Source organism: Rhipicephalus microplus, chromosome 6, assembly GCF_043290135.1.
Source record: "Rhipicephalus microplus isolate Deutch F79 chromosome 6, USDA_Rmic, whole genome shotgun sequence".
Lineage (NCBI taxonomy): Eukaryota > Metazoa > Arthropoda > Arachnida > Ixodida > Ixodidae > Rhipicephalus > Rhipicephalus microplus.
The window spans coordinates 128,874,998-128,889,370 of NC_134705.1; the positions used below are offsets into that span (position 1 = coordinate 128,874,998).

The following is a 14,373-nucleotide window of genomic DNA, read 5'->3' on the forward strand; positions in this document are numbered from 1 at the left end:
TTGTTTGATGGCGAGCTTCATTCCTGGGAGACCCGCGGACTCTGAGAGTGAGGGATCCCGCATTTTGCTCTCGACAAAGTCGTGTTGAGGAACAGCTGCTGGATCTTGCTTTGCGACTGCTGATGTATGCGCTTGCGAAAAAGGCTGATGACTGATGCTGAAAAAGACCCAGATGGCTGTCGACGAAAAAGACGGACTTGTTATTTCAACTGTGGGCGTTATTTGTTTCGCCAATGTCTGTGGCGACATCACTGTATGAAACGTCGCAATATGGTGAGGTGACGTATAGTGAGACGCTCGATGTTAATTAGGATAAAAATAAGTCACGTATTATGATTGTTGATGCAGCCCCGCCGCGGTGGTCTAGTGGCTAAGGTACTCGGCTGCTGACCCGCAGGGCGCGGGTTCGAATCCCGGCTGCGGCGGCTGCATTTCCGATAGAGGCGGAAATGTTGTAGGCCCATGTGCTCAGATTTGGGTGCACGTTAAAGAACCCCAGGTGGTCTCAATTTCCGGAGCCCTCCACTACGGCGTCTCTCATAATCATATATTGGTTTTGGGACGTTAAACCCCACATATCAATCAATCAATGACCGTTGATGCATCCAAGGTCAATTATTGTTGCGAAACTGTGAACGAAAAGGGGTTGAAAACCTATTTACACTGACATGAGCGTACGCTGTATCTATAAAGCGCGACTAGGTGAGGTGGTGTGAAATAATTGAAATCAAATACTCAAAGGAATTTTGCATTAGAATGTGTTAAACATGGCAGCGTGAACTAGCAATTTGCTTTCCGGCTACCTAGCATTTGGCAAAATAGTTTCTTGCCCCATTCCTAAGCCGATCCCCAGAAATGGAAGGCCTACGAAGGCAGTCCATTTATGCGGGCTTTGCTTCGGTCAACCGGCGCCTTGTCGGCTAAAGAAAGCATTGGTCAGTTTTATGGAGGTGTTGTGCGCCTATCTTTTATAGGTTATTTCTTTCTCACACGTTGAATAGGGGTGTTGCATTTTATAGAAGATAAGCGAGCACATAGTAGCTGTAGATAACCGTTCCTTCGGCTATAAATTGCTTTCGCTGGCGCACGGCCGCAGTGCTCTCGCACTTTGTGGCGGTGGATGCGGTGTGCTAAGCGAAAAAAAAAAAAAAAAGACTGCGCTGTGTGATTATCTCACGGCTGGTGTTTCGCTCCAGCGGTTTCCCTTGGATGGGCAACGTGAGTAACGATTATGCTCGTCAGTAGTATCATATTCTTTTTTAACGTGGAGAGTGTTTTTGTGTAAGCGACAAGAACATCATTGGGATAATAAAAACAACCACCCGTTCCTGGGCCAGCTGTTTCTTGTGTGTATATATATATATATATATATATATATATTGTCATGATGAAGAAAGACGCTGGGGTTTCTGGCGCGGGGACAGCGAGCTGGGAAAGGCAGAGGAAGACGAAGTTAGATAAAGAACAGCCGGCCTGCAGCAAAGGCGTTGTCTCTTTGTCTTATTTCTCCACGTTACAATGGCGCAGTCGATGAAGAAGACGTCATACGTCCCGGCTTCGTCATCCAGGACGCCCGCCGACGTGCAGATGCGGTAAGCGTCGCTTGGGGACGGCGTCAAGGCCTCCTCAGCAGCTGTGCACCTGCCGCCACTGCCACCACCGTTCGGGGATGGCGCCAAGGCCTCCTCGGCGGCTCTAGTATACCCATCACCGGTATTTCTTCATGAAAAGGGACACCGTCTACGCGTCCTTCGCCCCGGATTGTGCCGTGAGCACAGGTCGACAAGTGAACCCTGCGGCACAAGCCACCTGTCCGTATCCTCGTGGATCATCGGCAGCGTGGTTCTCTCATCGTAAAAACGCTGTTCACGCTTCCTCGATCATGGAGCCGACCGCCCTCCTGCAGCCGGGAGCACCTGTGCCGCCATTCGGGGACGGCGTCCAGGCCTTCTCGATGGCTCCTGGGCAGGCTTGCCCCGGCCCCACCACGACAGTACATGGCCTGTCGTTGACCGGGAATGCCGTTCACGCTTCCCACTGCGACAACGTCCTGCTCAGTGCTTCATCGGCACCTCAGCCGCTCAGGGGTGCTGTTCAAGCTCCCTCGGCCGAGGGTACCACAGCAGTGAGTACGCTGATCGGGGAACACGTCCCCACTGGCTCCGCATGTGGGCCGCCCGAGAGTGCCACCGAGCTTTCGCGCACCATTGCGCGACTCCGCCTCGAGGTCGGCGCCCTGACAGCGTCGAGTTCTGCGATACTCCCTGCTGCTTTGCCGGGACTTCACATTATCGATGAGGCGTTGGCCGCGGCCGCCTCGCAAGACCATTCAACAACTTCCCCCGAGAGCCGCAGCAAGCTCCAGTATACTCTCGCGGCTCTTTCACACCAACTTGGCTGTGTGGCGTCGCTATTTTAGGGAGCTTCGCCTGCCGTGACACCACCACCGGCTGCCTCCGAGCTACCCGAGTTTCGCGGCTTCCAGGACGATGCCGTCGATTGGGTGGCTACCATCAATGCTCTCGGAGCTCGCAAGGGATGGAGCGACAATCAGAAGTGGTGCGTAGCCTTAGACCGCCTTCAAAATCCTGCTGCTGCGTGGCACAGGTACGAAGGCGTGCGGCAGCAGTCCTGGGCGGACTGGAGCGCCAAGCTCATTGCTGCGTTTGGAAGAATTGAGTCTGACCTCACTGCTACCTCTCATTCTACCCTCGCCACTACCGAGCAAGGGGCTATTGAGAAGCACAACGACGAGGCAGCTGCACCCTCTGCCAACCTGCCCTACCTCGGAGATCAACCTCACGAGGCGCCGCGCCCCCCTACAGCTGTGCCGCGTGCCCCCTCCCCGGACAGCTTCTCGGAGTACCCTGCGGCAATCATCGAGACAAGCTGGACGGTGTACTCCTCCGGGCAGATCTCTGACTCCGCGTCGACACCTGACACACAATTACCCTTGACCCAACTTAGGACCGCCTATAAAGCACAGAAGCCAGTGAGCCAGCCTCCAAGCTGGTCAGCCTCAAATGGCTTGGATCCATTGACCTGCTGCGTGACGACGGCGGCTCTTCCACAACCAGCCGGAGACCAAGCACACGTCACAACGGCCAGTTTGACCCATAGTAAGGAGCCGCACCATCCCCTGCCACCTTTGCCGTCATTGGCCGATTGCGTGGACGCTCGTAACCTGCCAAATGCCGTCTTCCCTAACGAGCCACAAGTGCCTACTCCACCTGAGGAGGATGCCATCGAAGTCATTCCGGTGCAGTTCACGGTTACTCCGGATGGCGAGGCAACTGGCCATGTCGACATGAACGCACGTGACGGATTGGCAAAAACCTCCACTTCGACCAGCAGTGCATCAGCGAAGCCGCTAGAGCACGACTTGCGTCGCAAGTCTACGCGCAAAGTCTACACAGCGATGTCGCTGATATCTATCGATATAGCCCATCGTACCTTCCCTCGCTCTGAACAACGCAGGCGTCCCCGCTCAGTGTGGGCCGCAGTACTGCATACTGGTGTCCCTGCAATGTCATCCAAGCAGCGAAGGGGTAGTCATCGCGATGGTCCGCCACCAATGCGATCCCTCCGCACCAGCCAGTATCACCTGCTGGGTTTACATTCTCCAGGTGACTACATTAACTTGCCGCGCGGACGCGACCTGCAACGACCACCTCGACACAGCCAGGGTCGTCCACCAGAGTACAGGACAGTTCCACAGGACAGCTCGAGGCGTGCACATGACAGACTACCACGGCACTCCCAGTGCCGCCCTCCAGAGAAAATTGCCCTTTGCGCGCACGCAGTCGTGGCCGAGTGTCATGATGAAGAAAGACGCTGGGGTTTCTGGCGCGGGGACAGCGAGCTGGGAAAGGCAGAGGAAGACGAAGTTAGATAAAGAACAGCCGGCCTGCAGCAAAGGCGTTGTCTCTTTGTCTTATTTCTCCACGTTACAATATATATATTTACGTACAATCCAAATGGTGTACGAATAACTGTTTATTGGGGCGAACTTGTGCCCGAAAAGTAGCGGCGTCTGTAACAGGCGATCAGCAAAAAAAGGGATCAATCTCCGAGAGAAAAAACCCTCGAGCGGTGGTCCACTTCTTTTTCATCAAAATCCCGTGCTGAGGAAGCGCGCGCCGTCACGGCCTTTTCTTGTTTGATCATAAAGCCGCTGATCTCTTGGGGGGGCGCATGAACTAGCGCGCGTAGTTTGAATACTTCGTTCACCTTGCGTCATTATCCCTCCTCCGAAAACGCATCGTCCCGATGCGTAAAAGCAGTGTTGCTGAGATGGTCTGAATGCGTGATTTCCAATGGAGAAATAGGTATTCCTCATAATCGGGTGTGTATAATTCGATGTTCATTGCCTGTCATAGTATGGCTTCATTCAGACTACATGCACGATTTCTGTGCTCCTTCGGCATCTTGATGAGCTCACTTGTCCTTCCGGTGACACCTCGTAGTTCAAGGAGCTGACGCGACGAAGGACTCGGTAAGGGCCGAAATAGCGGCGCATGAGCTTTTCGGAAAGGCCAGGCGTCCGCACAGGAGTCCAAATCCAAACTAGGTCGCCTGGTGCGTAGTCGACTCCTCTCCGACGAAGGTTGTAACGGTTTGCATCCACGCGTTGTTGTTGTTTTATGCGATGTCGCGCCAACTGCCGTGCTTCTTCGGCTCGCTGAATGAATTCGCTGATGTCAGGCTTGTGCTCTGTATTGTCGCCTACAGGCAGCATTGCATCTAATGGTGTGGTAACTACTCGATCATAGACTAGCTGGAATGGCGTCACTTTAGTAGTCTCCTGCACAGCAGTATTGTAAGCGAAAGTGGCGTACGGCAGTATCTTGTCCCACGCACGGTGCTCCAAGTCAACGTAAATGGACAACATATCGGTTAGAGTTCTGTTGAGTCGCTCGGTTAGCCCATTAGTTTGGGGGTGGTAAGCCGTTGTTTTCCTATGACTTGTGTGGGTAAGTTTCATAATGGACTGCGTCAGATTGGCTGTGAATGCAGTTCCTCGATCCGTGATAACCACCTTTGGGGCACCATGCCGTAGTACGATGTTAGTGACGAAAAATTCAGCTACTTCTATAGCCGTGCCCCTAGTGAGAGAGGCTGTCTCGGCATACCGGGTTAAGTAGTCTGTCGCCACTACTATCCATCGGTTGCCCATTGATGACGTGGGAAATGGACCAAGTAGATCCATTCCTACTTGTTCGAACGGAGACTCAGGTGGTTCAATTGGTTGGAGAAATCCTGCAGGTTTCAATAGAGGCGTTTTGCGTCTCTGGCAATCTCTACATGTCCTTACATAATGCTGTACAGCATCCAGTAACTTTGGCCAGTAGTATTTTGTGCGGATGCGAGCCAATGTTCTACTCACTCCGAGGTGTCCTGCTGCTGGGTCATCGTGGCAGGCTTCCAGGATTTCGGGTCGCAAGGCCGAAGGAACGACGAGTAGGAATTTCTCCTTGCTGTGCTCGAAGTTTCTTTTGTATAAAACGTTGTTTCTCATGAGGTACGAGGACAATCCCCGGACGAAAACTCGAGGAACACGCATGGGTTGCCCTTCCAGATGCTTGATCAGTTTAAGCAACTCCGCGTCAGATCGCTGATATTCAGTCATGTCTGCGGTGCTTACGGCCCCAAGAAACGGAAAGTCGTCTCCATCTTCCCCAGGTGCAGATTCCATTAATGCGCGTGATAGGCAATCAGCATCGCTGTGCTTGCGACCCGACTTGTATACGACTGTTATGTCGTATTCTTGCAACCTGAGGCTCCATCTAGCAAGTCGCCCAGAAGGGTCCTTTAGGCCTGCGAGCCAGCACAACGAGTGATGGTCGCTCACTGCTCGAAATGGTCTACCATATAAGTACGGTCGGAATTTCTGTATGGCCCATATTACCGCCAGACATTCTTTTTCCGTCGCCAAATAATTTATTTTAGCTCTCGAAAGAGTGCGACTAGCATATGCGACCACTCTTTCCTCTCCGTTTTGCAGCTGCACAAGGACGGCGCCTAGTCCCAAATTGCTTGCGTCCGTGTGAATCTCTGTTTCGGCTTCTTCGTGGAAATGTGCCAGGACAGGGTGGTGTAGGAGTCGCTGTCGTAGCTCATTGAACGCCTCTTCTTGCTCGCTTGTCTAGGTGAAAGGCATGTCTTCTTTCGTCAGTCGGGTTAGTGGCTCCGCAATCTTCAAAAAATCTTTAACGAATCTTCTGTAATAGGCACAAAGTCCTAAGAATCGTCTCACAGCCCGTTTATCTGTCGGTCTAGGAAACTTTTCTACAGCTGCTGTCTTTTCGGGGTCAGGTCGAATGCCTTCAGAGCTAACCACATGACCGAGGAAAAGCAGTTCATGAAAACCAAAATGGCACTTTTGGGGTTTTATCGTCAGCCCTGCTGAACTAATCGCTTCGAGCACAGTACGTAGTCTTTCCACATGCTGATCGAAGGTGGCCGAAAAGATCACGACGTCATCGAGATAAACAAGGCAGGACTGCCATTTTAACCCGGACAACACAGTATCCATCATCCGCTGAAATGTGGCGGGTGCGGAACACAGGCCAAATGGGAGTACCTTGAACTCGTATAACCCATCTGGGGTCACGAAAGCAGTTTTCTCGCGATCTCGTTCGTCCACCTCTATCTGCCAGTATCCGCTCTTGAGGTCTAGAGAGGAGAAGAATTTCGCGTCTCGTAGTCTGTCAAGGGTGTCATCGATCCTTGGAAGGGGATAGACATCCCGCTTTGTGACGACGTTCAATTTTCGGTAGTCAACGCAGAAGCGCAAGGTCTGGTCCTTTTTCTTTACCAGTACTACAGGTGAGGCCCATGGGCTGGCCGACGGTTGAATTACGTCGTCCCTGAGCATTTCTTCAACTTGGCCTCTGATGACTTCTCTCTCTTTTGGTGACACTCGGTACGGGTGCTGGCAAACAGGTCTAACAGATTGATCGACTATGATGCGGTGTTTGATGATAGATGTTATTTGCACTTTCGATGACGTGGAAAAACATCAGGCGTACTCCCGTATAAGGCTCTCGATTTTTTGTTTCTGGTTCGGTGATAGGGCTGCTTCGATGTGGATAGATGCGAGTATGGAATCTATACCGTCAGGGTGCAGTGGTGCAGTCTCGGTAGAATTCAAATCCGTAATCGGCACGTAATCATGCAAGTGACCAACCACAGTTCCCTTCGCAAGGTGCTGCACCTCATTTCGGAAATTTGTCAGGAAGACACTCGTACACCCATCACGCAGTCGTACAATACCTCTTGCTGCACCGATCCCTTTCTCGAGTAATAGCCCAGTATTGCTTTCTGCCATTCCTTCATAGTCGTTGTACACATTGCTTTTTACGGTGACAACGATGATGGATCTTGCAGGTACTGTTACATCATCACTTGCAATCTGGAGCGCATCGAATCGTTTTTCACTCTCGAAAGTCGCGATGGCGTGTTTCGTCGAGAACGAGACGCACGTTTCCTGTAAGTTTATCACTGCGCCATTGGCCTGCAAAAAGTCCATTCCGATAATTACATCTCTTGAACACTCCGACAGGACAATGAAGCTGGCGACGTAGGTGAAGCCGCGTATCCCAACTCTAGAGGTACACATGCCTGCCGGATCGATAAGGTGTCCCCTGGCGGTTCGCACTTGTGGTCCTATTCAAGGGGTCAGCACTTTTTTCAGCGTTCTGGCAAGTCCCCTGCTCATGACGGAATAGTCAGCGCCTGTGTCTACTAAAGCATTCGTTTCGTAGCCGTCTATAATTACCGACAAATCAGAAGCGACGTTACCATTTCCGCACGTAGTCTCGTGTCCGTCATCACATTTTGAAATCGGCACTGGAGGTTGTTTTCTTGCGTCGGCAGCGGCCTTACCTCCCCAGGTCGCCGATTCTAGTTTTCCCGAAGCGGGCTTTGGGGAAGTCGCCTCGGAGAGTTTGAAGATGGGCGCGGACTTGGTGACCGATACCTCAGTGGCGCTGTCGACCGAGACTGATGCTGCTGCGAGGAGTGAGCCCCTTGACGCGTTGACAAGTACTCCTCGATTTCAAAAGGACGCTCCCCATTCTGTGGACAGGCAGCGTTTACGGGAAAACCCCGAAGTCCAGCTCGGCGATATGCACGCATCCGGTAAAGATGGCCAGCTTCGCCGCAGTGATAACAAAGCGGAATTCGATCAGGAGTGCGCCATATATCAGCTTTTCGGATCCTAGTCTCGGCTGGGGACTGCGTAAATCGAGGTTTCGGCCGATGCGTGCTTGCTGCGGCGAAATAAGGTCCAGGAGCGGCGAAAGGAGGTCCAGGGGGTGTTTCTCAGTACCTCGGCGTACGAGACTGCGGGCTGCATTGGAACTGACGCTTGAACAGGCTGGGCTTGTGGCTGCTGCTCACGGACTGCCTGTCTCACCTCCTCCCGAACAACTTCCCCTAAAGACGAGACCGTTGAGGGGTTGCCGTTTAGCTTCTGGAGCTCTTCTCGAACCACCGATCGAATGAGCTCTCGTAATACGTCGATGCCATTCTCGAAGGCTGCTGACACCGCGTCTACGGGTGCGACGTTAACATCTCGATTGTAGTGCCTCGCTCGTTGTTGCAGAGTCTTTTCAACCACTGTCGCCTCGGTGCGAAATTCAGCGACGTTCCGCGGGGGACATCGGAGCAAACCGGCAAAAATCTCCTGCTTCACCCCACGCATCAGGTGCCGAAGTTTCTTGTCCTCGCTCATATTTTGATCAGACCGGCGGAATAACCGGCACATGTCTTCCATATACATTGCGACGCTTTCATTGTTGCGCTGGTTTCTTGCCTGCAAGGCAGCTTCCGCTCTTTCCTTGCGGTCTGTACTCGGGTATGTGGCCAGTAGCTCCCGTCGGAAATCATCCCACGATCGAATGGTACCTTCATGGTTTTCAAACCACGTTCGTGCGCTGTCCTGCAATGCGAAATAAACTCGGCGGAGCTTCCGTTCTTCGGGCCATCCGTTGCAGTTGGCGACGCGCTCAAAACCCTCCAGCCAATTCTCGGCGTCTTCATGAGGATCGCCATGAAAAGGGTCCGGTGTACTTAGGGATGGGAAGGTCAGTCGATGATTCGGTCATGGTGCTGGTCGCTGTGTGTGGCCAGGAGATGATTCCGTAGTCGATGTATGGTCAGGGCGTCTTGTGGAGAACTGCGTTCACTGTGAGCAGGAAGTCACGGCTGGTTATTTTTTCATCCACTTTTCTTTGTTCTTATTTACATTCCATTGATTCTAATAACTTTCCCTGTACATTCCTTGGCATTACTGTCTGTTAGATCTCATTACATATATATATATATATGTATATATATATATATATATATATATATATATATATATATATATATATTGTAGCGAAACATCGGGGTTGTTCAAAGTTAGGCGCATCGGACGACCAGAGAGACGAATAAGTGTGGGTGAAACTTCGCGGAGGCAATGGATGAGAAGTCAACACGATGATTTCGGGGAGCACTCATTGGGGGTTTATTTGGCTAACACAACTTCAATTTACAAAATGCACTAGGTCACAAAGACAAAACATAGAAAATGGTGGCATACCCCTCGGCCTGCATGACATGTTCTCCGGTGGTGAGATCCGCTGTTTATTCCGACTCCGCTCACTTCAAAAAGAGCCCCAGTCGCTGCTTAAATAGGGTTTTTTTTTTAGCGTCTCCGGTAGCGCCGACCAACCGGGCCAGCCGAGGATAATCCAATCAGCATTTGGTTGCCTGTAGCCTGTCTGCGACAACACTGTCGCAGCTTCTGAAACGGGCGCGTTCTCCGAAACGGCCTTGACGCGCTCACGACTGCTCAAATTTAGGTGCACTTTGTCCCCGGAGGACCTTAGCGGCGGCTCGTTCGTATGAAGCGGGGGGGCTCAGTAGTTAGAAGAAGGAGAAAGGCACCCAATTTCTGTGGTCTGGTCTAAAGCAAGGCGCGTTGCCTACCTTGGCGCCAAGCGCACAGAGACCGACCAGACGCAGCCCTGTCTGTTCCCTCCTTCTTCCTCAAGGCGCGCTAACAGGGGCGTCTGGCAAAGAACAACCAGCTGTAGCCGAAAAAGAACAAGGTTTACCGCGAAACATTGCTCTCGCGACACCTCCCCCCTACGAAAAAGAGTGTCCCACTCGTTTTATCTGTAAAATCCGACAAGAAATAGACTAAATATACAAAAAGGTTTTGCATTCAACAAGTGTGTGAGATGCTTATTTAAAGACAGTTATGCTGTGTATAAAAAGTGAGAGGCTTTAGAAAAATTACATAAAAACAACAGATGAAAAAACAAAACAAAATCATAGGGCACAGAAATATATAGGTTCACTCGTCGGTACTGCAATACAACTCAGTGTCCGTTTCGTAAGCACTGAAATTCTGTTGTGCGTTGTTATTACTTGAAAATGTCTTCCATTCACAGTAAAGTTCAGTGTCCGTGTCGTAGTTTTCGCACTGCTGTACTGGAACACTGGTCTGTGTCCCGCGCACACAATGTTGCAAACGGAGTTCTTGACCCACTCGCGAACCGCATTCGCTCACATCACCATTGGAGCCGCACTCGCGCACATCACTTTGACAGAATCCCTGTTCATCACTCCTTGCGCTGTTCCCGCGCACAACACTTCGATGCAATAGTGGTCATCTTTCCTGGCACTGCCCTCGTGACATCACCACCGAGATCGCGCACCTCATGATTATCATCAGACCCATCGTCCGCGTCGTCGGCATCGGAGCCCAATCGAACGTGGCAGGGCTTTAAACGCACCACATTCACAACGTCACGTTTTTTCCCAGTTTGGTCTACCACCTCCCAGTTGTTCTCGGCTACCCGGCGCACAAGGCGGAAAGGTCCGTGATATTTGTGAAGAAGCTTCGTCGTCTTCCCTTTCGCCCGGGAGGGAGTCCACAAGTACACCAAGTCACCCTGATAATAAACAACACTTTGTCGCCTAGCATCATAGCTGCGCATGTTCTTCTCCTGCTGACGCTTCTCCCGTTCATTTACTATTTTTCGAGCCTGCCGCAGCCTGCGGGCCACTTTCATTGCATCCAGGGTGTAGTCGAATCCGCGTTGCGCACCCGACTCTACATCCACCGGTAGTGTCGGTTCGTGTCCGTGAAGAAGAAAGAAGGGAGTGAATCCAGTCGTCTCGTGGGTGGAAGAATTGTATGCAAAAAGAACGTACGGTAGGAATTCATCCCAGTCGCGGTGGTGTGAGGAAACGTACATGCTGAGCATGTCAGCCAACGTGCGGTTAAAACGCTCGCACAAGCCGTTGGCCTGTGGGTGGTATGCTGTTGTGGTGGCATGCTCGCTACCCACGAGCCGGAATATTTCTTCGGTCAAGTTGGCGATAAAGTGCTGCCCACGATCGCTTATTACTTTCTCCGGGGCACCATGACGTAGGACGATTTGTTCGACGAAAGCTCTTGCTGCTTTTGCGGCAGTGGCCGCTGGACACGCGACAGCCTCGACCCATTTCGTATGGTAGTCGGTAATCACGACGATGTAGTGGTTCCCTGCTTTGGATTTAGTGAAAGGCCCAATGAAGTCCATGCCCACCTGCTGAAAAGGTCGACCTGCAGGTGGGATCGGTTGGAGGAAACCGACCGGCCTCGCCGGTGGTTGCTTTCGTGTCTGGCAGTCGGGGCAGGCGAGAACGTACTTGCTTACGTACGACAACGTCTTCGGCCAGAAATATCGGCAACGAACTTTCTCTCATGTGCGCTTGACACCTAAGCGGCCTGCCGTGGTGGCGTCATGGCAGTACCTTAAAATCTCAGATCTCAAGCACTTGGGGACAACGAGCGCCGCACGATCCTCCTGAAACCCTTTTGCCCTTCGATACAGTACACCATCGATCAACCGAAAGCTCCGTGCCGTTCTTGTAGTTTTCCTGACAACGGGCGCATCCGGGTGCTCGAGGTGCTGCATAATTTCTTTCATCCATGGGTCTGCCCTCTGCTTTTTTCCAACATCCACCTGATCCAGAACCAGCAACGGTAAGGGGTTTTCTTCGCTTACAGGCGCGGGATCATGAGGAAGGCGGGAAAGCGTGTCGGCATTTCCATTCTTGAGGACAGGGCGGTGTCGCAACGTTATGTCGATGGGGCGGCCGGGCTGGCCCCCTAGGCCCGGCCGTTCTCGTTTTCCGAAGGATTAGGCTGCACATTCTGATTGCCTTGGAGCTCCGCCTGTTCGTTCCTGCCATCTCGGAACCGCTGCCAGCACTGTTGTGCTATGTGACTTATGCGGCGGCAAATCTGGCATCGGGGACGGCCGTCGTTGGCACGGGAAGTTTTCTGAGGCCAAGGCATTGGGGGGCGACGCACCTCGTCTTCGATGCTTTTTAGCCGGTCAGATAGCAAGGTGATCGAGTCCGCAATCGCTTTCAGGTCTCTTTCGTGGTCGGCAGCCTCCCGTGGGCAACGCAATTCGGCCGCGGCGCAGGTGGCGACACACGTAGGAGGAGAGTGCCCTGTCGCTGCGGCGGGTGCGAACCCTACGGGATGCGCGATGTTTTGCATCCACGACTGCAATCCGGTAGAATGAATACTGAATGCCAATCGGTTGTAGCCCCGACACACGGCTCATCAAAGCTGCCAGAGTTATGCGTTGCAAAATTTGGAGGAATGCAGTGCAGCTCTCCGGGTTTGCGATTATCATCTTCTCCAGAATATCCGGACGCAAACCGCGCATAAGGTGCGCAACCGATCATCTTCCGTCACGGATGGGTTCACTCTTGCACACAGCTGTAGGACGTCATAGTAGTACTGCTCGGGGGTTTCGGACGGCAATTGGGTGCGGTTTTGTAGCCGCAAATGGGCGATCTCGACTGAGTGGCGACTCGTAAAGGACGTAAAGCCAGATATAGAAATTTCATCTTCGTGGCTTGGTCCCCATTGTTAAGCGACGCTACATGTTTGTATCAAAGTAGCCACTCGGAAATAGATTCCTCCGGCGCGCCTCTAAAGAGTGGTGGTCCGACGAATGGTTTAGCTTGGAGGGTAGACATAGCAGAGTAGAAGGTAGGGGGTTCCGTCATAGTAGAGCTGTCAGAGGTAGGTTCCTGATATTTGTTGTTGACTCGGAGCATGATTTCAGAGCGGGACTATCGTTACCCCGCACCTCCACCACTTTGTAGCGAAACGTCGGGGTTGTTCAAAGTTAGGCGCATCGGACGACCAGAGAGACGAATAAGTGTGGGTGAAACTCCGCGGAAGCAATCGATGAGAAGTCAACACGATGATTTCGGGGAGCACTCATTGGGGGTTTATTTGGCTAACATAATTTCAATTTACAAATGGCACTAGGTCACATAGACAAAACATAGAAAATGGTGGTATACCCCTCGGCCTGCATGGCATGGTCTCCGGTGGTGAGATCCGCTGTTTACCCCGACTCCGCTTACTTCAAAAAGAGCCCCAGTCGCTGCTTAAATAGGATTTTTTAGCGTCTCCGGTAGCGCGGACCAACCGGGCAAGCCGAGGATAATCCAATCAACATGTGGTTGTCTGTTGCCTGTCTGCGACAACACTGTGGCAGCTTCTGAAACGGGCGCGTTTTCCGAAACGGCCTTGACGCGCTAACGAATGCTCAAATTTAGGTGCACTTTGTCCCCGGAGGACCTTAGCGGCGGCTCGTTCGTTTGAAACGGGGGGGGGGGGGGCTCAGTGGTTAGAACAAGGAGAAAGGCACCCAATTTCTGCGGTTTGGTCCAAAGAAAGGCGCGGTGCCTGCCTTGGCGCCATGCTCACAGAGACAGACCAGACGCAGCCCTGTCTGTTCACTCCTTTTTCCTCAACAAGGCGCGCTCCCCGAGACAAGTTAAACGGCGCCGCTAACAGGGGCGTCTGGCAAAGAACAAGCTCCAGCTGTAGCCGAAAAAGAACAAGGTTTTCCGCGAAACATTGCTCTCGCGACAATATATATATATATATATATATATATATATATATATATATATATATATATATATATATATTTTCTAGGCACAAATTGTGCACTTCGTCTTCATCTGAGCAGCAATCAATCACCATCATAGTTCATGGGTGTACGCTTCATGAACGGATCTGTGTGTGGCGCTTGTTCGCCACCGAGTTTGCGGCTATATATACGCCGTTATAACCGAGTCGTCATAAATGGTGCAGGTGAATTTACTATCTCTGATCCACCCCATTCGGGTCTCTGTTTGCACCCTCTATCCTCCGTTATACCGTATAACTAGTGGACCGACGCTCATGCCACTTCTATCCCCATGCCACAAGCCCCCCCCCCCCCCCTCTTTACGTCGTACTCACCATCGTCACCTCCCGATCTTCGCCATTCTTAAAGGAGAAGGTACGGG

At 52.0% G+C, this 14,373-nt stretch overlaps 1 long non-coding RNA gene across 1 annotated transcript in view; it reads left to right on the forward strand.

Moving 5' to 3' along the window:
• Positions 1-77: 77 nt before the first annotated feature.
• Positions 78-14,373, forward strand: part of LOC142765492 (uncharacterized) — a 36,006-nt gene continuing 21,710 nt past the window's right edge. Inside the window, exon 1 of the long non-coding RNA XR_012884289.1 lies at positions 78-1,218. This is a non-coding gene — a long non-coding RNA (uncharacterized LOC142765492). The remainder of the gene's footprint in view (positions 1,219-14,373) is intronic.